The sequence below is a fragment of the Eubalaena glacialis genome, chromosome 2 (genome assembly GCF_028564815.1).
Source record: "Eubalaena glacialis isolate mEubGla1 chromosome 2, mEubGla1.1.hap2.+ XY, whole genome shotgun sequence".
NCBI classification, from domain to species: domain Eukaryota; kingdom Metazoa; phylum Chordata; class Mammalia; order Artiodactyla; family Balaenidae; genus Eubalaena; species Eubalaena glacialis.
In genome coordinates this window covers 155,622,553-155,646,889 of record NC_083717.1, presented here as the reverse complement: position 1 = coordinate 155,646,889, position 24,337 = coordinate 155,622,553, and the positions used below count along the sequence as shown (strand labels likewise).

Below are 24,337 nucleotides of genomic sequence, written 5' to 3'. Positions count from 1 at the left end.
TAAGAGCCATCATAACTTCCTAAGATCTTAAAAGTCAACAGAATTCACAAATCAGGGGGAAAAGTATTTTTAGCTTATGCATCTTATTTTTACTTTAGAAAGTATCACCAAACTTGTAAGCAGAAGTAGCAGATGAACATACCTTTTGAGAGGAGACTAACCTTCTTCTTGCCTAAATGCTAGACTAATCTTGATCCAATAAATAAAGGCTATTTCAGTTTGGTCACTTTCCCCAGCTCCTCAGTTTCTCTGTTAAAACACTGTTAAGGTCACAAGGTGATCAACCTTAGTCTAAACAGTTACTAACCCTGGATTTCATTCCATAAATAATCCATGCCACAACATTACACATATTCCCATATGTATATTACAGAGGCAATTAAAGACCTTTTGCAAATATAAGGTTTCCTGCAGCAATAATAGTGGGGCACATTTTACATTTCCTAGGGAACCACAGCATGCTGATGATCTGGTAACAAATCCAGAGTGACCAATTCTGGAGACAGAGCAAATCTGGACTTGTGGCCAAGAATGACGGATGGGCAAATACTCGATCATGCCCTTATGGAGCAATACAGCCCCCATTTGCCTCTTTCAATCTGCTTCCTTCCCCCTCCCCCAGGCAACCTTAGGGAGGTCATTCGACCGACTTTTGTCTGCCTGTTCCTAAGAAGTAGTGTAGTGTGAGGTTAAGGGACTCTGGAGCCAGGCATCCTGGGTTTGAGTCTTGGCCCTATTCTTTACTAGCTGTGTGATCTTGGGCCATTTACTTAATCACTCTGCGTTTATTTCCTTATCATGAAACGCAGATAATGAGAGTTCCTGCCTCATGGGAATTATGAGTGTTTTAAATATGAATTGCTTAAAACAGTGCCCACAATGCACTGAAGTGCTATGGAAGCATTAGCTATTATTTCCTCATCAACAACAACAACAAAGAAACACATAACAGATAACAGCATGGCCGGTTGCTTAAGATTTTTATGAGAATCAAAACCAATAGAGAGGATACACGGACTTTATAAATTCTAAGTAACTACTGTGAGCTTTTGAGTTTGAGGCAGGGAGGTCTATTGGGTTATTAAGTGACACATCTGGCTTATAAATGGCTCTGCGGGGAAGAGAGCAAGAAGCCAAAGCAGCGTGCCACGCAGTGCCCCAGCCTGGCGCCAACAACGAGGAAAATGTCTCAAGAACTGGTGCAACCCCATCATCCAACACCTTCGTCTCCTTTGCACATCTTTGCTGAGACCACTTTCTGAAGCACAAAGATGTAGGAACAAACATCTCTGTGCAGCATCAGCAGCCCTGCCCAGCACAACGAGAAAAGGTTGGTTTAAGTTGAACAGCCAGGCATTTCACTACAGGTGATCCATTCTTTCAAGCAGAATAAGCTGGAGGAGGAGAGGGAAGTCACTAAATCCTGCCGTTGGCTATCAATACCATCACGGTGGCTGGGGACATTTATTTCCATTCGGGAGAACTAACATGGGATCCACATCCCACAATGCAATCAAATAAAACTCCACTGGTACACCCAGTCCTCGTTTTCTACCCTCTCCCTGCCTAATTATTTAGGACATAAATCCAGTTATGGAGATGGGTCTCATACATTCAATGATGTGATAAAACCCAGGTCCTGCAAGGCCACTTTTGGGAGATGTTGTTTCTAATTGTTAACTGTTTAAACAATATGGTGATAAATGAAGGTATCTTTTCAGTGTGTCTAAATCTATTAATATTTTTTATCATGTGTTTTCACAAATGAGCAGTCAACTCCGGGTACCATGTTTACATTTAAGAATTTCTATCAAGGCCACTGCACTGGTGTTCGCCTTCCTTTACCACAGGAAGCCAACAACGGTCGCAGGTATTCAAAGGAAGGGGCAGGCAGAGAGTACAATTCCAAAATCCTGCCTTGGGCTGCTGCTATTTTATGATTCTTATTTTCCCAACTAAAATGTGATCTCCAAGGCGGTGCCTCCTTGTTTTCATTTTTCTATCTTTGTATTTTTGAGTTCCCTTTGGTGCCTAACACCGTGCTTTGCACCTACTGAGCCCCTAATAAATGGCTGATATTCTTTTTTTTAATAAATCTATCTATCTATTTATTTATTTATTTTTGGCTGCGTTGGGTCTTCATTGCTGCGCAAGGGGTTTCTCTAGTTGCGGCGGGTGGGGGCTACACTTCGTTGCGGTGCCTGGGCTTCTCATTTCGGTGGCTTCTCTTGTTGCAGAGCACGGGCTCTAGGCACGCGGGCTTCAGCAGTTGTGGCACGTGGGCTCAGTAGTTGTGGCTCGCAGGCTCCAGAGCGCAGCCTCAGTAGTTGTGGCTCACGGGCTTAGTTGCTCCGCGGCATGTGGGATCTTCCCAGACCAGGGATCCAACCCGTGTGCCCTGCATTGGCAGGCGGATTCTTAACCACTGCACCACCAGGGAAGTCCCAATGGGTGATGTTCTGAAGAGCACATCCCCTCCACCATCTGGTGTTGGTTTGGTCCTGAGACCCCAGTGAAGCTGGATTAAGGGAGGACGTGGGGGACTCTTAGGAAGCTGGTTGATCCTGGTTTGTGCTGGAACCCTGGCACCCATCTGGGACCTCTGGAGCGGACATGAAGCTGCCATTGCCTGCTGGGGTCCTGTCTTGGAGGTGACCTAGGACCAGGACAGTTCCCCAGGAACTTTTGTGGCTCTGAACACACTTTCAAGTCCACCCCGCTCCAGACATGAATCCTTCCTGTCCCATCTAGAACCAAACCAATTCCATCCAAGAGAGAAAGGAAAACTGGCCCTGCTTGGTGACTGCCTGTTCATGTTTGGCTGATAGGTGAGAGCAACCTGTGTTCCTGTAAAAGGAGGATATTAAAAATTCTGTTGACTTCCTAAACAGGATGTATGTGAATTTAACTGACTACTACAGGACACAGTGAACCTGGGAGTGGATTCTGTCATTAAGACAGTGGCCATGAGCAGAGAGCACAGGCAGTCAGGCCGGCTGGCTGAGTGCTGCTGGGCAGTGTGCGGGCTGGCATCTTGGTGCACCAGAACCTTCTGAGGGACACACATCCTACCTTCTCCTCAGAGGCAGCACAGGGGGTCAGGCGGTCAAGCTGGAATGCAGGTACTATCTGGTGCACTGTCTAGTCAAGGGACAAGGACACTTGTTCCAAGCAAGAAAGCAAGGTTTCTTGCCTCAGCTCTGCCACCTCTCTGGGCCTCAGTTTCCTCATCTGTAAAATGATGGGATGGGATTCAATGACATCCCCTCTCTACTGCTCACATCCAGTCAATCACTAAGAACTGACAATTACGCCTCCTGATTATATTTAGAACTGGATGCCTTCTCTGCACCACACTGCCATGGTCTCTATTCAGCCCATCTCTTCCCAGGTGGATCACTGCATTTCCTAACTGGTCTCGTTCTCCTTTTCTCCCCCATTCTCCATTCTCTACCAGTTATTTTTCAGAACTACAGTTCTGATCTTGTCCCTTGAACGTCTGAAACTTTAAGAGGCTCCTGTCTGGTTGTAGCATCCATAATGCTCCACCACTGGGCCTCTGCCTGCCCTGCCAGCCTTACTTCCTCCCTACACCGTCCTCGCCTGCTTTACATTCCCAGATGAGCACCGTGCTCTCTGGTAGACAAATGCTCCCTGTGCCTAGAGCAGCGCTACTCCAAGTGTGGTCCGCGGACTGGTACTTACCTGCAAACTGCTACTGACCCACAATGCAGTAGAAAATGAATGAAGTAGCAATGAAGTAAATAGAAAACTTGAGAATCAGCATGTAGAAACTTTTATAACTATTCAACAGTAATTTCATGTCTGTTGAATCTAATAAAAATTTGGGCTTCTATTTATGTCTTTTTAAAAGTTCGTTTTTCTAGTAATTTACTTATATTACATTTTATACAAGTATTGGTCCTAAATGGATTGGAAAGGAAGAAAATCCACTGGTTTACCACTGCAGATAGTTTGAGGAGCTCTGGCCAGCATCTTTCTTCCTTCTTCTCTACTGGGCTTGTCTGACCACTTCAGTCTCACTGAAGCCTCTGTGCCTCAGAAACTTCCTGCGTCCCTTCCTTGGACAAGCATGATGTCTCTCCTCTGTGCTCCAGGGGAATTTGCTGCATACTTCTAATTATAGCATTGATTGCACTGACTGTAATTGTTGTTTTCCCTGCAGGTCTTTCCCATGCTTAATTCAGCTCTCTAACCTCAGAGCAAGGTGCCTGGCACAGGGCTGAGTGGGCAATTAAGTGCTGATTAAACTGAACAAGCCCTAGTTTTTTACCCTAAACTCTGGTTACATGCCCTTTACCCATACACCCCTTGAGTATAAAATTCTGCTGGCCAGTGTATCTCCCTCAAATACCTATTTGGTGTTCTGTACATAATGGGTGCTTAGGAAATGAGGAAGAAATAATGGGAGCTACTTTCTGCATTTGGTGGTGACGTCTTTGTGCCACCCAGCCAGTTGTACTCAATACTCTGGCTCTCAATCTAGTCCTAGAGTTAATATAAGAAAGCTGGGGGCTTCCCTGGCGGTGCAGTGGTTGAGAATCTGCCTGCCAATGCAGGGGACACGGGTTCGAGCCCTGGTCTGGGAAGATCCCACATGCCGCAGAGCGACTGGGCCCGTGAGCCACAATTACTGAGCCTGCGCGTCTGGAGCCTGTGCTCCGCAACAAGAGAGGCCGCGATAGTGAGAGGCCCGCGCACCGCGATGAAGAGTGGCCCCCGCTTGCCACAACTAGAGAAAGCCCTCGCGCGGAAACAAAGACCCAACACAGCCATAAATAAATAAAAATAAATAAATTAAAATCATCCAGAATCTTATAAAAAAAAAAAAAGAAAGCTGGGCTTGTAGGTACAACAGCGCATGACTAATGCGTGTGCCTGGTGATTAAGCATCCTTACAACAGTGTAGTATTATAACCAGACAAGACAAATTACCCCTGTACATTTTGCATAAAATTAAAAGGTCAGTCCAGGAAGAAAAGGAATAATGAGATTCCTGAAGTCCTTCATCAAGTTGAAAAGCTCATCTGATTTTTTTTTTTAAAAGGCATCTCATGGAAAACTCCAAAACCAGAAGGGACAGAATATTACAGAAGAATCGACTTAAAATCTCAGAAAATCCTTTAAGCCAAAACTAAAGAACACGATTCCCATCATATGGGACTACTTTCTTTTTGAAAGTTGATAAATCCAAAATTGTCACTGGGAACCAGTGGTTCCCTGCATTTTCCAGAGAAGGCAGTTTGAGAACACATTTCCTGAACCTCAGCCTCTTGGGTTCTACTCCTAGATTTTCCCTTTGAAGCCATGGAAAAATTCTCTCCCCTCCTCTCTGCTTCAGAGACCTTTCTTTTAAAATGGTAATGTAATCGCCCGCGTTTTCAGGATGTAGTGTATGAAATTATCCCAAGACTTCATGAGGGCTTCTGAAGCCAGGGCCCCTAGGTTCACTTATGGTTAGGAGCCAAACAAGCAAGCCCCAGAGACAGAACAAGTGATTTTTTTTTCCCTGTTGGAGAAGGGAGTCTTCCTCATTCAAATTAAAAATAAAGGATCAGCTGATGAAAGAAAAATCACCAACATTTAAGATCTGAAAAAAGTGATTATTTTGAAACAGAACATTCTAACTGACTGATGTAGGTAATGTACAAGCCATCGAGTTCCACCCACTCTGATGAACCCCAGTTTCACTCTGAGTTTTATGGCCATTCTGAACAATGTTTTATCTGCCTATAGGGCCTGGGTCCCGTTGACACAGATGTGAACTCGGAATTTTTTGTCTGGGTTACGTGACACATTCCTGGCCAGGAAGGTGGTGCTCTCCCTCCTCCTGTAACTTTCCATCAATGCAAACGAGGTCACAAATGCCGGGAGGCAGCAGCGACAGGTCTACATGGGAGAGACTCATCAGCCAAGGCAGGGTTCGTGCTTTCTCTTCTGCAAAAAGCGTTCATACCATCCTGCTGGCACACGTCGGGGAGGCTGTGAGCTTGGTGCCACAGATGAGTCGAGACACCCTCCAAGCCATTGCTCTGGGGATGCCTTTTCTTCGTTGCATGGCTCAGGAGGCAAGAAGCTTCCTCTGCCCTGCCAGGCCCTCAGAGGTCAGGACTCAGGGCCATCAGAGAGGTTCTGCCTGTTCTGGGCTGGGAGTGGCCCCAGCAACTCCTGACTTCTGGCTGGCTGGAGCCAAATGTGACAGGGGTGAGTGGCCTGAGGGAGTGTCCTTTCCTAGGGACAGCGAACATGGCCTGCCCTCTTGGAGCCACCAGGGGACGCTCTGGAGTGGGCATTCCAGAGACATCTATTCACTCTGGATTTTGCTCACCTGCCCAGTATTGGCTCTCAGGGAGCAGAGCCACAGAATTGATAATTCTAGGTCCTAACCGGATGGAGATCGTTAACTCTCCCATTGGCTGGGGTGGGGAAAAACCCGTGGGATATGTGAAAAGGGGGACACTCAGGAATACTATTTGCAGAGGCTCCACCTGAATCCTTAAACCGAAGTAAGATGGGAGTTCACTGAGTGGGACTACATTGTCAGGTAAATTCCAAAGCAGCTAATAAACACAGTCTTCTCACGTCTCTAACCACTCCTAAGTGTCTCCTTGCTGGGCTCCTCCTCCTCCACCCTCCCTTGAAGGGTAGGCGGTTCCCTGAGGTTCTGTTCCTGGCCCTTGCCTGGGTTTATTTCCAGCACAGCTGCTAGACCATATGGCAACTTTGTGCAAATTAGAGAAAGGCACCCCTTTCTCAAGACGTGTTACCACCATTGCCTAGGAAATTCATAGTCATCACACACATCATCACAGACCCTGACGGAGGGGCACTCCCTGGAGATGCTCAGCACATGGTCTGCCCGGTTGAGCAGTGGAAGCCCATGGATTCAAATATCACCCTGGACAGATGGCTCCCAAGTTGAAACCTCTACCCTGACACCTCTCTCTGGAGATCCAGAGATGCCTGAGAAGTTAGCCATTAACTGATTTGGGGGCAAAGCTACTAGGGATGTTTCAACCCTTCAAACCTAAAAGGATGAAACTGGACATTACCCACTGCTGTCATCACTCAGTTAAAAGTTATAAAGCAGAAACTAACACACAATTGTAGAGCAATTATACTCCAATAAAGATGTTAAAAAAAAAAAAAAAAGCTTTAGAGTTCTCTGCGGGAAATCTCGGAGTCATCTTGAATGCCTACTCCTTGGTCCCCATATCCAATTCACCAGGGTCCTCTCAGCTTTTCCTCCACTCCATCTCCCATCCCTCTTCTCTTTCCATCACCGGCACTGGCTTGCTTCAAGCCATGACTAGGTCTTGCCTGACTTACTCCAAGGACTCCTACCTGAACTCCTGGCTTCTGGACTCGCTCCTCTGCACTCTATTTCACACAGCACACTTATTTCCTATTAGTCTCTTTTCTCCAAAGCTTCTGATGGTTTCAACTGACAGGCCAATAAAACCCAAACTTCCTAGCCCACATCCAAAACCTTCCATGTTCTCACCCCAACTTACCTCAACTGCCACCCGCCCCCTGCTCTGGTCCCTCAGTCACATTGAGTCCTCATGATTCCCCAGCACAGGACACTTCCTGCCCCCAGGCCTCTGCCCCTACTATTCCAATTACCTGGCAAGTATTTCCATATTTTGCTGCTAACTAAAAACCTATGGCTCAAGTGCCGTCTCTTCTCCAAAGCCTCTGCTGACCTTCTGCATCAGAATTAATAGCTTCCTTTTCTGTGTTCTCATCGCATTCTGTTTTCGTTTCACTTTGACCATTTATGGTATCATGTCTTAAGCTGTCAATTTATGTATGTGTTTGGAGCCCCCAATAGACTAAAGCCTTGAGGGCAAGGACCCTGTTTTATGTATCTTTTGGTTTTCAGAGCCAAACCCAGTACAAAGCAGATGTGCAGGACATACTGAATGAGTAACTGAATGAGTAACTGAATGAGTAACTGAATGGTGGAGACGGCTCCTTCATGGTCAAACAAAGGCCACGGAAAGACTTAACGATGGTCTACTCTGAGCCTGCATGTTGCAAACCCCAGCCGAACAAGGGAAGATGAGTGCACCACAGTATGTCAGGCGGGGTGAAGGGTACTTTCCAAACCAAAAGGTCCATTTAAGACAAACACACATTGATGCCATAACTCACAACCTGCATCAAATGTGATTCCTGGAAACCAAAAGCTCTTGGCAGGGGGCTGAAGCTTGGCACCTTGGAAGGGAGTTGGCAGGGTTTGGGGCTTCTTTCTGAAGTTCCCTTCTGCCTCTGCACAGCTCTCCAGACCCTGGACTGATGCAGCCCCACCGGCCATGTTAATAACACATTACAGGAATCTGGACGTGACTCAGAATAATGCTCACCTTGGGAAGGTGAGAACGTGGATGGGAAAGAAGTGCCACCAAATGGGATGCTTACAAATCTAATTAGTAGCACCGTCTTGAGAGCAGAGCAAAAAAACTGACTATAAGTTCTGAGTGAAGTAATGCCCTCAAGCTCCGCTCTTTGAGATACATTTACAGACATGAGAAATCCATCTAAGAAAGACCATTTACAGCATAGGACCTCATGTGTGAGACAAACCCAACCACCTGACCAGCATTTTTTCACCTTTATCCTATGTAATGCCAAACCTCCTCTTATCTGAGATTGGGTTCCCCCATTTGGGGGAAAGAAATGACCAGGAGCACAAATCTACCAAGACAGAAACTGGGGAGGGGTAGACTGACTTTGCTTTTCTGACACAGTGGAAAATGTGGGTGTTTGCACATACCACTGCCCTTATATTCTGTCCTCATGCAGAAGCCTGACTAGCACAGAAAAAAAAAAGGAAGAGCTTTCAAAGTCAGCTGATCATACACTTTTCTGGCCATCTAGATTTCTGCTTCCTGGATGGATGTCACTAGGATGGCCTTAGTAATATCATTAACCAAGCCATCCTCCATCACTGTGCCTAGAGAGGGGGAAAAAAAACACACCCCTATCAATACCTAGAGAAGAACAAGACTCCAACCTCTGTATTGCCTTGATGCTAAGATCTGTGCCCACTCCATCCCCTTTAATGCTTTTGCAACAGGGGAGTTTCTTGAAACTAACGACAAAAAAACTTGCCAGTTGCCAGTATCCTCATTTTCATCATATCAGGCCATCAGCATCTTGTGATCTTCAGTTACTTGGAATCAAGAATATATAGTAATTTTCAGTATGCATTCCCCTTGTCAATTGCTGTGTTAAAGGCTGGGGGAACCAAAGGGAAGGAGCTACTAACAGGGAAATTACGACTTATGCATATTGATTCACCTTCAAAGAAAACAGAGTCCAGGTAATTCCATTTGAAGACACCAGTGCCTTAAAAGAGGCTTTGAGGAAGGCCACTGGCTGCAGGAACTTTCCTACTGCATTAAACATCTGTTCAGGAGGAGTCACTGTGTGGCCAAAGGGAATAAGAGGCAGTCAGGTTCCTTCTTAGGGGTTGTTTTTTTCTTTCTTTCTTGGTCTGAGAAAGACCATGGAGCCATAGGGCAGGTGACTGATAGCCTCTCCCATCCTTCATGAAAGTCTAGGTTAAGGATAGTGTCTGGTTTTCTAGGAGACTCACTCTTGGCACTGAAGAGAAATTTTCTGGGAGAGTGGCAGGGGGTGGGTGATGGCTAAAGAAGAAGGGAAGATGAGCTTTCCAGAGACAGCCCACTCAAGAAGCCAAGGCGTTCAGACTTGGCTTGGGAGGGTCATCATCGCCCACTCGAAGGAGCCTGCATTCCAGGGCTGGCATGTATGGTAACACCACGTACACTCCCGACACCCCCCAGCTGGGGCTGGGAAACTGCCACAGCCCCTCTGATTTGAGGCCCGGGGCCACAGTGCGGTGGAGTTCCTCCTGCTGACTCACAGGAGCTCCACAGAAGTGTGTAGAAATTCCATGATGAAAGATGATCTTCATGACATTTCTGCTAGTGCTGGGATATTCCATCAGATTTCCTGGAGCAGAGTCTGGCTGCCATCCAAACTGTGGAGGGATGGTTCAACGTTTCCAAAGTGAGGCGGAAAAGCTCCCTGTGGTTGTAACATTCTAATACATACTACCCTCGTTTCCTCTGAGAGACCCACAAGGGGACCTACTGCAATGGAAGACTGAACCAGGCCTGTGGGCACTGATGTGGAGCTAAAGGACATCTGGGAGTTTTGGAGGAAGTGAATGAGTGGCCAGGGCCAAATGTGGTCTGGCCTTGGGTTCCTTGTTTTTCTTTTTTAAACTGAACTTTAGTTGTACAGACACATGAGTTCTATTTGGTTAGAACTGTGGGACTGTAGTGTCCCCTTTGGTCCCTATTCTGAAGCTATTTGAGTTTGAGACCCCGTTCAGCAACGAAAGAAGTGGACAGAGAGGTAGCTGTCTGTCTCTCTCATCTCCCCTTTCTTTAGCTCTATCGAGTAAAACTAAACATGAAAAATGCACTTATTTCCTTCCATGTCATTTTCACGAGTAATTACTTTTACTTTTTTATATGCTTCACTAGAATACATGCTTCCTGTAGGCAGGGTCCTGGCCTATCTTGGTCACTATGATATCCTTAGACACAAAGTAGGTCTCAATGAATATTTGCTGCATGAATAAATGAATGACTTAACAGATGCATAAATAAATAGTTGAATGCGGACCCATAAAGTTATGACTACTGACAAATTTATCTCTCATGCAAATATATTAAAGTATCATGCAAAGGAAATAAAACATGGGACTCAGGGGAAAAGCAATTTTCTTCCATGTGTCTTTCAAATTAAGACAGTGACCAATGCTAAAAAGATACTTTTAAATGGTTAATAACTAAATTTCCAATTCATGGCCTGGGAGAGAATAGTCCATGAAAAGAAAATGATGGGAGAATTCCTTTCCTATGGAAGGGGAACCCTCTAAACTTCTAAAAAATATCCCCTTTTCTTTGGTTCTGCCATTTCACAGAAAAAAAGAAAAAGTTGTAGAATGTGGACACCTCTTTGTAGGGTGACTGTGCAATGTACTGTCCAAAATGGGCCTCTGAGTAAAAGGGGGGCGCTATTAAGGGGGAATCACAGGAGCAAACTGGAACCTCCCTGGGAAAACTAAGACACGGGGCTGACCTACCTCTTCACCATGTAAGCTACCCACTCAGAGTTAAAGCAATTCCTTGAAATTCTTCTCTTGAAAGTGCTTGTTCTTTCCTGAATTCTTCTCATCTTAACTCTTTGCTGAGTTATCATCTTGAGAACTCATTCTTAGGAAGTACAGTATCTTGAGCTTCTCTGCTAAGTTATCAGTTCTAGAGTTAACTCTTTACACACCAAGTGTGACCCAGGCCACCCTTCCTGGATCATGCATCAAGTGAGATACTGTGAAAATGCTCTGCATAGTAAGCCCTCGATGCTCCCTCTTTCTTTTGATGCAAACAGAACATAAAAATATGCCATAGCTGCAGCAAACTGCACAAAGCCCAGCAGCCCCTCAGACAGACTTCAGAGGGAACGTGCTTTTTAACATACTCACTTCCTTTGGTAGTGCCACGGCACAAAGATTACACTCAGCCTTCCCAGCCATAAAAGCTTCAGTTTTTCCCATTCTTGCTGCCAAAGCTGAAATGCCAAGAAATGCTGGGAACTGTGATTATACACACTTCATATTTTACACTCTGAAACCCCAAGGAATAAGCTGTGGAGAACAGAGTCCTATTTCTTAAATGGCAGCTGAATAGATAGGGCACTCAAGCTTTGCGGAGCGCGGCTGAGTATTTGCATGGGGAGAAACGAACAGAGACGTCACAGATTTTTCCCGTCTGTGTGGACCTTCCTGGCATCTGGGGCAGACCTTGGCTAGCTTTTCTCATTTCTTTCTTTTTTGCTATTTTTTAACTTTCTGAATTACTCATCCAGATTCTTACGGGAAAAAAAAAAAAAATCAATGCCACACATATAAGTCAGTCATAAGGAAACTCAGCAACTGCCTCTGACAGGTTTGAACCTGTCTCTTCACAGACAAGAAAACAAAACTTCAGTGTTCTTTAGGCCCAAACTGAATCCCCCCTTTTTTTAGAGTAGCAATAAAGCGGCCAGCCTGACAGCATTTAGATCTCAGGTTCGCTTTGTCAAAATTTTCCTCCCAAGCTGTAAATTAAGTCTTAAGTTAATTTCACCGCTACAGAGTATTTTTCTCAATTCCAGTGTCTAGGGTAGGAATTAGAACAAACACACACAAACCAAAAAAACTGGTCTTCCTTCCTTCCTCCCTCCCTCCCTCCCTTCCTTCAAGAATTAACACAAGAGCCTTGGGTACCTCACTCAGGAAGGGCTCATGATGGCAAGAGCTGTTCTTCTAAAGGGTGAATGTCATGACTCACTATCACCTGCTTTCCTCTATGGCTCTGACCTATTTCTTTGTCAAAGGAGTGTTAAAATCCTCACTAAGGGCAAACTTGGGAGGGGCCAGCTTCTCACTGCTTGGATTAAACAAAGATTTAACACCCTCTCTTGCTTAATTCACAAGATCTGGAAGGCTTCCACATGTTTACAGAGCATAAGAGCTCACATCTGATTTTTTCCTCCCTTTGACAGTGCCTGCTCCAGTGCTTTGCAGAGAAAGGGGTTTGAGAAGCTGCTGGTAAGTGACCACTCTGCACCAAAGCAAAGCAAGCACCATGCAGCCAGCCTGGACGTGTGTGCTGCTACTCTTTAATCCCGTTACAAATGTAACCACTGGTGCAACTGCACGACTTGTAGGGCTGGAAATAAATTTCTCTTTGTAGCTATATAACTGCAATAAACTTTTATAAGCCTGTTGCATGATCTGAACAGACCTGCACAGTTTCTCCAACAAGAGCAGAATTCTTTGCAGGTTTGAACCCTCCCCCACAGACCCTGCTTGGAAAAGAGAAGGAGGCTCAAAACTGCTAGCTTTTTACAGGAGTTTAGAGCTGGTCTTTTCAAAAGGCTTAGGAAATCTTCAAGTGTATCCTATAGCACCATTTGTTTTTCAATAGGAAACACAGAGCTTGTGTATATGTAAACCATTTCTGGCAGGACATACAAGAAATGGGTAACTGGTTGCCTTGAGAAAGAGAAATCAGGAAGCTGGACTTAGCTATCACTGTAATCTTTTTAGAATAGCTCAACATTTCTTTTTTTATCATATGTATGCATTAACTCATCTAATTTACATCGACACTGCTCTTTAGTCAATAACTAATACCCTGTTTATACCCATCTTTGTATCATTTATCTCCCCCAATGTGTTCCCCTGGACAAGCTCAGTAGCCAGAAATAAAACAGAAGTGAAGAGAAGAAAGAAGAAATATTGCTATACCATGTGCCAGAAATGGAGGGATACCAAATGAAAATGAACAAGGAAACCAAAGTTCTGGATGCCAAGCCCTGAGAGAGCCGTGACAAATGAGAGAAAAAGCCTGAGGATCTTGGCTCTTCATCCTGCACCCCCTGGAGAACATCTCTTCCCTTGCTGACAATTCCCTTTCACTCCCTACTGACTGATTTCTCCTCTTCCTCTGCCCATCCCCCACTCCTTTTGCTATTTCATTTAAAAATATTGGTTCTCAAAAATCACAAAGGTAATGCATTCTCACTACAATCACTGTGATACAATATGAAGATACCTAACGAAAAATTAAGAACTGTCCACCCCATCCCAAACTTGTTTTGTATCTGCTCTCCCACAACTTCTTCCATGCACATATCTATGTACAGTTGGATTTTGCTACCTTTTTTTTTTTTAAGCAACAAATGGGACTTAAATGAGCATATGAACCATTTAACTTATTTTTCTCACTGATTTATCTATCAGGAAAAAACCACCCAGGTGAATAAATGTAAATCTAACTCATTCATTCTTTCAATAGTTGTATAATATTCTGCAGGGTATACTGTAATTTATTTAACCTTTCCTTATTAAATCTGTCCACCTCTTAAAGGGGTTCACTGTTCAAGTTTCTTCCCTGGATCATTTTCTTCTTTATAACTGATAACATGTATGGAGAATTAACTGATACCAGATACAGGGATAAACAAGCAGCATGAATTGAATTCTCAAAATAACCTCATGGGATAAGCAGAACTGTCATCCCCATGTTATGGATTAGGAAACTGAGACTTAGAGGAATTAAAGAGTTTATCCAGTATCACAGAGCTAGTACACTGTGGAGGTAAGTTTCAAATCCAAGTTTGATTCCAAAGCCTTGCTCTTAACTGTAAGTCAATACTGCCTCATTTGCACACTGTTGCCACGCAATCAGCCTGGAGCCTATGGCCACTGTCTTCAATGTTAGCCTGGTATTTACAACTTTGAGATGGGTCAGTTGACTAGGCGTTCCACAGGTACCTCTAACTCGAGGTGTTCAGGTCTTCATCTCCCCCATCCCCACACCCGTGCTCATCCTCTGCCTCATCTTTGCAAAAGGAAACTCTGAAGAGCCTATTCTAAAGTCACATCAACAATCAACTTCCCACCAAGCCTGCTACCCCTATAATCAGCATCAACAAAATTCAATTAAAGCCCAAGTCTTATTTAAGAGGAATAACATGAGCTATTAACATCACAACTCAATTAACCAATTACTAGTTATGATGTTGCTGATTTTACTAGAGAAGAAGAATGTAACACATCAAATAGATACTGAATCAAGAATGAAAAATTACATGGATGGCTTATGATTGCTCAGAAATCAGTGATTGCAAAAAGATAACCAGAATGAACAATATCACACTAATCATATTTCCTTCTTTGACAGGTAAACTACATTGGAAGAACCAGATTGCCTCCAAATATCTGAAAGGCTTTCTTTTAGAAGATTTGTTTTTTTTTCAGTTTCCTCCTTATAGGTGGTTCAGAACCAGTGAATGGAAGATACTGAGAGATACTGTTTGAGTCAATACAAAGGTGAAATTTCCAAGTCATTGATGCCTAAAAGTGGAGGGAACAAGTTCCTTTTTGTTTGGAGGTGTTTAAATATAGACAAAATGACCACTCAGCAGGCTATTAGGTATTCATGCTTTGAAAAAGAAGGGTATATAACTGTGAATTTCCTTCCAATCCCAAGGCTCAAAAATTGTGTCAGTGGGACATGGATCAGGGAAGTATCAAGAATGTAGGACAGAGATTCTATATGTGAAAAAGCAGGTTTGGAGGGATATTCTGGAGGTTGGAGGAGCAGTGCCAAGGGAGGAAAGAGAAATGAAAGGTCATACAGTCAAACTGCCACCTTCCCATTTTGAGCACCATGCACACACTTTGGGAACCGGATCCCTCAGTGATGTCATTCTCCAAGGTGTGGGGCAGTCTGCCTGTCAGTTTCACTCACTTTTCTTTGCAGCTGAACCCAGAAATTCATCAATATCTGGGCATTTTTGCCAAATGGTAACAGGGCGCTTGCACCAAGTTATATTTCCTCTTAGGAAGTTTGCTGATAAGTAAAATTTTACATTTGCAAGACAATGGAAAAAATTCCACTTTCAGGCAGACTATTTATCAAAAGGTAAACAGTAATACCACGTTCCACTTAGCTATTTCTCCTGCCAGGCTTAAGTACTGGGATCCAGGAGGAGGATTTGGTCTCAACACAACTGGAAACATACCCTCCAAGACTAACATACATGGCTCAGTGAGCCAAAAGAATGACAATGCCCTCATCTAATCCTCAGCTGTTCTCTCGTGTCAATCCATGGTGTGTTCAACTCCAGCAGGTACTATTCTCCTCAGGGCTGAAATTATTTCCAGGTAGATTTTGTACTATCAAGTAGTTGCAAAGCACCTTGCTTCACATAATAGAAAACGTTGAAAATTGAATAAATGTATGAATGAACCACTGCGATGGACTGAATGGTTGCATACCTCCCAAATTCATATGTTGAAGCCCTGACTACCCCATATTTGGAGATGGGGCCTCTGGGAAGTAATTCAGGTTAGTTAAGGTCATGAGGGTGGGTCCCCCATGATGGGATTTGTGCCTTTATAAGAAGAGACGTTAGAGAGCTTGCTTCTCGTCTCTTCTCCACCAGGCATGTGAAGATACAGCAAGAAGGTGGCTGTCTGCAAACCAGGAAGGCAGGCCACACCAGAAACCAAAATGGCCAGCATCTTGCTCTTGGACTGCCCAGATTCTACAAGTATAGACATAAATTTCTGTTGTTTAAGTCATCCAGTCTATGGTGATCATTATGGAAGCCTTAGTAGACTAGGATGATGACTCACAGACAAGGAGTGATCACAGCCTGAAGGCCAAGGCTTGACAGAACTTAACTGGTACAGCAGCAGCAAGGTACCTATTTTTGATATAATCATATTGAAAAACTCGTATTGGGGTATATTCAATATCATATTTGAGATTCCCTTTTGAAAATAATATTTTTAATGATTAAAAAGACAATGTTTGTTCAATGTAGAACATTTGAAAAGCATTAAAAGGAAAATAAAAACCACCTACATTCCCTCAGATACGCAGACAACCATTGTTGACGTGCTGATGTTTATCCTCCTGGAACTATTTTCTCTACAGAGAGTAAAGCTGACAAGGAATGAGGTCTTCTTCTGGGGGGTTTCTTCTGAACCATGACCATCACTGCACTCACAAAGTCACCTTAAAGAACCCCATCCTCTTATACTCACAAGGACGTTACTGAGAAGTGGTTTTATTTTCAAGATCCTAATATGGATATTCACATCCTATGCTATCTATATAGAATCAACACTGGTTGCCTATAGGGGTGATTAGGGATTAACCGAAAGGAGCACAAGGAAACTTTCTGGGATGATGGAAACGTTCTATCTGTTATTTAGAGAATTGATTACATATTGTGTACACTCATCAAAACAAATTGTACACTTAAGATCTATGGGGGTGGTGGTGGAGTGAAGTGGAAAGACCAATACAACCCACTGGGTAACACCAATACTCATCATTAAAACATGTGCTTTGATGCATTTTTCCAAAGAATGTCCAAAAAGTGAACATTACTGAGCATGTAGTACATACCAGGCGCTGGGCTAAAGGCCTCACATGCACCACTCAGGTGTGCATTTCTAGGATCTGCATTTTATCGATGAAGAAACTGAGGCTTATAGCGGTTACGTAACTTGCTCAAAATTCCACAGCTGGGAAGTGGCCAGGCAGAACTGGAACCCAGGTCTCTCAAACCCCAGGAAAAAAAGTTATAACAACACACATGCCTTTTGACTCAGCAGTAATACCTCCAGGAATCTGTTCCAGGAAAAGAATCAAAGACTGATCCAAATAGATGTGTACAAGGATATAATAAATTCACCATTATTAATAAATCAACTTAAATGTACTATAAATTAAGTAGGTCCATATGGTAGACCACTCTGTATCATGTAATATTAGGTTTAAAAGAGAATGTAAATGACTTTCATGATAGGGGAAAATGGTCATGACAAATTAAGTGAAAAAAAATCAGGTTAAAAATGTATATATAGTATGACCTCAATTTCGTTTCTTTTTTAAAAGTAAATACATTTTAAAACTCTAAGGAAATATATCTGAAGAAAATGATTATCTTTCAGTGGTAGGGTTATAGGTTATTTAATTTTAAATTTTCAACAGTTACTGTATGTTACTTTCGTAATTAGAGAAGAATCAATTTTATTTTAAAAATAAAAAACACAGGGGAAAATCATTGCTCTCACTAACGAATGTATACCTGTATACCCTAGACTGTATATACACATCTTTATGAGAAAAATATCTTTGTACAGCCCCTTAATAATTTTAGGGTATTGATGATATTCGATAACTTACACATAACTGTAAAAAAAGTGAAATCACCAGGATTTCTAACATAGTCATATATGTAAAATATACGATAGGTTTAAGGAACTTAAAAAACAATGTCCGGTTTGTAAAAATGATCTTGAAGAAGTTTTTACCTTTCCTTCTAGCAGAAAGGCATAAAAAAATGGAACAGATTACTGTTGAAGTCCTCTGAACATAGCAGACAGACCTGATGTAAATCTGAGAGGAATTAGCATCACCTAAAGCAGAAAAGTACACCACTTAAATTTGCTACAAATTCTATGGATCTAAGTCATCCAGTGTAGAAGGGTCATGGCAGAGACCACCACTATTTCTCAAACCCAAGTACTGTACAGCTCCTTTTGAAAGAACATGTGAAGAAACACTGATAGACCTGTCTTTTCCTATGAAATATCTTTCACTTGAGAATTACAATCGCAAGGAAGAAATTTTACCTTTATAGTGAGTGAAAGATGTATGTTATCATCAAAATGAAAATCCAAAATTTTAAAATCCATAAGAATTAAAACGATCATTTGAAAAATACTATTATGGATGCTCATTCTTTTCAGTAGGTCAAATTCTCAAAAGGCATTCATTTATTAAAAAAAAACAAAACACTACCTTGATTTCTCAGCAAATCATGGGTTTGGATCAGTATAATAGTGGTGATAGATACTGGGTTAAAGAGGCATGGTCCCTGCTCTCACGAGGCGGCCCATACGCAGAGAGGCATAGGCCAGGAAGGATGCTGAGGGAAGGGTATTACAGGACACCGCGGGAGCAGAGAGGGTGGGCACCCAACCCAGATAGAGGTGGGGGGCAAGGGGGTTCAGGAGAATTTCCCACTAGAGGTGACAACTAAGCAGAGACTGCAGAGATCAGCAGGCATTCCCTTGGGAGAGAGAGGGAGAAGCGTTCCAGGCAAAGGGAAATGCACGTGCCAAGGCCTGGAGGATGGAGGAACTGGCACCTTCATGGATTCACGCCTGAGGTGGGATGACAGAGTTCCACCATAGGCTGCATGACCTTAAACAAGTTACTTCCCAGAGCCTCAAGTTTCCTTATCTGTAAAAGAAGGATGACACCATTTCCTTGGAGAGATGTCATAAGAAGGCAAAATTAAATAGGTACAACTCCTTCCAGAGGTGTTTGTCCTCATGAGATAAATGCTCAGCACACGTGGCTATTATTCTGTGTGGTAGAATCAGGGAGAGAGCTCGGATCACCTCCTCCACTCTGCCGCAGACCTCCCTGTCCAGCCATCCTTGACCTCGCTGAGCACAAGCCCCTCCCACAGTGTCCCTGCCGTTCCTTCCACCCGGAATGCTTTTCCCCCCGTTATTCATAGAGAGCCTGTTTCCTGGCGTCCTTAGGTCTCTGCTCATCTGCCCAAAGAGCCCTTACAAGAGAAGCCTTTCTTAATCCTCTGTGTAAAAAGTAAAACCATTCTCCTCAAACTTTATCTTCCCTGACATAGCTTTTTCTCCACAGAGTTTATCACCCCGACACTCAATATACTTACTTTTTGCTTGTCTGACTACCTGTGCTAGAATTTAAGCTCCTGGAGGGTAGGTGGTTTTGTCAGCTTTATTTCCAGAGCTTTGAACAGTGCCTGGCCCACGATGTGTACCCAACACCTAAGTGTGAAAGGAATGAATAAGTAACCCAAGCTAGAGGGCGAGGCCTTCCTTTATTCTTCTTTTAGTCTCTGAGGGTGTGACATAAAGCTTTGCATTAAGTAGGCATTTCATAGGCATTTGTTTAACTGTACAACTGAATCACTTTTTACAAATGGCAGTGTTCATCTGGTACCTAAAGATCAACGATTATATTTTTAGAGCTTAGCAAATGAATCCAAGATTGTGTTTAATTATAATGAAGCAGTAGATTGCTGGATCAATTTGGTGGGGAATACAGCAAGACTGGTGGTCTGATTTCATTAGCCAGTGGAATCAATTAACACATATATCAATTAGTCCCAAATAACCACAGCCTTTGTTCATGCAAAGGTCAAACACTGATGATGTATGCCAGGATCAGTATTCTGATCTAATAAGTGAAGTACACAAACAATCAAAGTGTTTCAGGGCTGAAATTTCTTTCTGTCATTAATCTGGATCCTTGGAGAAATTGTACCAGGATATTTACTCCAGTGATGGTCCAAAAATGTTCTTGAATCACCCCTCAAATGAACAACAAAAAAATTTGTTTCAATACCAGAAAAAGTAAACTCAAAATGAGTTGGACTGTTTCCCCCATACATTAGAGAGGCAGCTGACATTTAAACAAAATGCAACAGTATAGTCTTCAAGTTTTACAATCTGTCCCCTATGCTCCAGGGCTTCCTAAGGAAACTATCTTAAGGACTTATGATAGGTACATGGTAACTATATTAACTATACATGATATCAAAATATGGCTAAAATGTGAAGAAAATTATTTGGCTTGAAAGGAAAGCATAATCAGATTTAGTTTACTGTAAAAAGATTGGTCTCCTTTCAGCTTTTGGCTCAGAGGAGGCCAGGGTGCAACTTTCTTCATTCATCCCGAATCCCGGTTCATCTGACACCAGCCACCTCCACCATGCTGCCTAAGTTCGACCCCAACGAGATCAAAGTCTTATATCTGAGGTGCACTGATGGGGAATTTGGTGCCACATCTGCTCTTGTCCCCAAGATCGGCCCCCTGGGTCTGTCTCCAAAAAAGGTTGGTAATGACATCACCAAGGCAACTGGTGATTGGAAGGGTCTGAGGATTACAGTGAAACTGACCGTTCAGAACAGACAGGCCCAGATTAAGATGGTACCTTCTGCCTCTGCCTCTGGTCATCAAAGCCCTCAAGGAATCACCAAGAGACAGAAAGAAGCAGAAAAACATCAAACAGAGTGGAAGCATCACTTTTGATGAGATTGTCAACATTGCATGACAGATGTGGCATCCATCTTTCACTAGAGAACTCTTTGGAACCATTAAAGAGATCCTGGGGACTGCCCATCTGTGGGCTGCAATGTTGATGGCTGCCCCCCCTCACAACATCACAGATGACATCAACAGTGGTGTGGTGAAATTCCCAGCTACAAGAACTACAAAGAAAAATAATTTAACAAAGGATTATTTGACGATCCCCACGCCTCCAAAAAAGATTGGTCTTCAGAGGGTTGATTTTTACTAGCCACAACTCCAATTTCTGTGAAGAATTCTCTATTTTTGAGGACGCATCATGAGCAAAATTTCAGCTCAAGCCTACGCTACAGAGAAAGTGCAAATCAGCTGATAGCATGTATGCAAAGAATAACCTCTATCGACGTGGCATGTTTCAAAGAGCTTTCACATTTCCATTTCCACCTGACTGGAGCTTCATCAACACCCTACAGGAAAGCTATGTCAATGGTACCCCCATTGGACAGATGGGCAAACTGACTCAGAGTGTTCAGCAACCCACCCACATCCTCAGGACCAGCATGAAGCAGGGCTGGGACTAGCACCTAGGTCCTTCTGAAAACCATGCCCAGCATTCTTTCAGTTCAAAGAATATATGCTGCCTCTCAAACTTACTTTAAAATAAGTGATGCTTTTCTATTTTTTTGTAGCATTATATTTTAAATGGAATTGTACTCTGGGGACACTTACTCTAAATGATGCAGTATATCAGTATTTTGTTTAACCACAGAGCCAAATTTAGGCAGGTTTCTAATGGGGCCTGGTTCCCTAGGGTTCTGTCTTTGGCTCACTGTTCCATTTAAGACACTGTTGTTGGATGATCTCATCCAGTCCTATGATCTGAACTAACAGCTATGTCCTGATGACTTCCAAATATTTAGTTCCTGCCCACCTTCACTGGGCTTCAGACTCAAACCCATCTGCCCATTTAGCATTTCCACTGGAATGTGTCTCAAGTACCTGACATCCTATGTTTCTAGTTCTCATCTTCATCTTCTGCTAAGATCTCTTCCTAGGCTCATGGTCTCTCCTAGCTAACGGTACCATCCATCACCTATTCAAACTTCTAACTACACACCTAGGAATGACCCCAGGTTTCTCATTCATGCCCTGGGTCCACCTAGTCACTAAGCCCTGTCTGTTCTACTTGCTGGTATCTCATAAATGTATGCCCTTCTCCTCAGCCCTACCATCAATATCTTAGTTCAGAGCCTCATTATCTTCTTACTCAGAGCACCATAACAGCCACAAACTGAACCTTCCCCTGCTGCCCACATGCACATGTCCACACACTCCCCCCACCCCTGCCAAATACATGTAAAATATAAATCCACTCACTCATGTCATGCAACTTGCTGAAAATTCTTCAAAGACTCTCCTTTACCTGCTACATAAAGCCAAATTTCCTGGTATGAAATTTGTACCTGACAGTGCAGGTTTTCTATCAAATAACTATTTTCCTCCTTTTTCCTTAATAAGAGAAACCCAATTTTTAGTTAGAACATACCCATGTAGTAATTTCCTAGCCTTCACTGAAGCTAGGTACAGCCATGTGACCAAGTTCTGGACAATTCCATGGTAAGTATTGTGTCAAAGTTCAGGAAGGATCCTTAAAGAGAGCTGACTCAGCTGGAAGGAGTGCCCTTTGCCCTTCTTACTGCCTGGAACTGGAATACAGAGATGACTTCTGGAGTTGCAGCAACCATCTTAGACCATGAGGTGACCTTGAAGACGGCAGAATAGAAAAGATAGAAATCTGCATCCCTGAGGACTCCATGGAGCTTTAATGGCAGAGCTGGACACCCTACCTCCAGATTCTTTACAGGGAAGAGAAATATATTTCTATTTAGTTTAAGCCACTGTCATTTTATATTTCCTGTGACAGGCAATGGTGCCAAATCCTAAGTGATACAGAATTCAAACTTCTCAAGAATGTTAAGCCTTGCATAACTTCATTTCTGTCAACCCCTCTAGCCTTATCTTCCACCATACTTCAATCTTTAGGCTCTAGTACTACCAAAATTCTAGTAGTTTTCCACTCCACCCACAGATTCACCAGGGACTTTTACACTTCTCAGCTTTTGTTCAAGTCTGCGCCCTACCTAAACACCCTACTTAATTTTATTCAGCTTTTAACTTTCCACACTCAGCTCAGGCATCACCTCCTATAGGAAGTTTGCCTAAATCTCCGTCTTAAGCTAAGTGGCCATTCTCTGTGCTCCCATAATGCCCTGGGCATACTCCAGTTTTGGAGCCCATTTGCTATTATTTATGGGCCATCTCTCCCACCCCACAGAAAGAACCTCAGAGGGCAGACAACACATCTACTCATTTTGTATCTATACCTCCTAACACAAGTGCGAGCTCAGTAATTATGTTCTGAGCTCAACTGCATTTTCCTCACTGAAATGGAGTGAACAATATCACATGCTTCCGAATGTCTTGCTTAGTCCTTCAGGCCAGCAGCACGCTGAAGACTGAAACAAAATTTTCTAATGGCGATATTTTTTTCTGGAGGTGAAAAACAAGCTGCAAGTGAGCCATCCTAAGAAAACATCCATTCTGAGAAGCAATTTATTGTTTGGATGTTTCAGACTTGAATTCTTTCACCTGTAACTGGGAACTCGGCACTAAGTAATCTTGTAGGTCTCATCTGGTTCTGACACTTTATAATTCCATTTTTGAATACAAACACATAGATTCGGACACAAGAAACTCACTGTGAGTGAATGGCTCCTCCAGGGACTGACAACATGACTGGCCTTACCCAACTTTTAAATAAATTATTTACAAGGAGCGCCTAAAAAATCTCAAAGTCATCAGAGGACACTGAGCACATTAGGATATTGAAATGTCAATTGTGGGAAGATATGCCTCCTAAATTCCAACCACACTGGACTTCTTTCTCTAAAAGCCTTTGAGCTTGCCATGCTCCCTCCTGACACTGGGCACTTGCATTTGCTATTCCTTCTGTCTTGAATGCTCTTTCCTTCACTCTTTACTAGTTACCTCAGCTCATGAGTCACTTCCTTAGGAAAATCTTCCACCTTTCCTTGACCAGATTGAATCACCCTATGAGAGGTTCTCATTCATTGCAATGCATTCCTCTTCTTCACAGCACTGGTCACAGTTGTGATTTTCTATTAGTATGATTATGTGATTGATGTCTTTCTCCCTCACTAGACCATACTCTCCACAAGGCAGCACTTTTGTTTTTGCTCATCACTGTATCCATATCCTTGGCAGAGAGTCAATGCTCAATAAATACTTGTCAAAGGTCCCCAAAGGCTGTGCAAGGGAGGAGAATAGGGGCTGATGAGTTTCATTTGGGGGGCATGTCAAGCTATTTTAGTAAGCTGGAAATCCTCAGAGCTCCCCATCACACCTTTGAAAAAAGATCTCAGGAGTTAGGGATTGAAGTCACTTTCTGGTGACGGACGAGCAGGCACTGAATGAGCCCATCATCTGGCAGAACATGCATGACAAGCTAAGAAGAGAGAAGGCAGGAATATGACTAAAAAGTTTGGAGCTCCAGTAATAATCCTGAGTAAGAGCTCACAGCCAAAATCCACAGTGAAAGT

At 43.2% G+C, this 24,337-nt stretch overlaps 1 protein-coding gene and 1 pseudogene across 1 annotated transcript in view; one reads left to right on the top strand and one right to left on the bottom strand.

The window, feature by feature from the left end:
- PRKCH (protein kinase C eta) overlaps positions 1 to 24,337 on the bottom strand; it is a 220,866-nt gene that overhangs the window by 34,271 nt on the left and 162,258 nt on the right. The window lies entirely within an intron of this gene.
- LOC133085540 (large ribosomal subunit protein uL11-like) lies at positions 20,400 to 20,742 on the top strand (annotated as a pseudogene).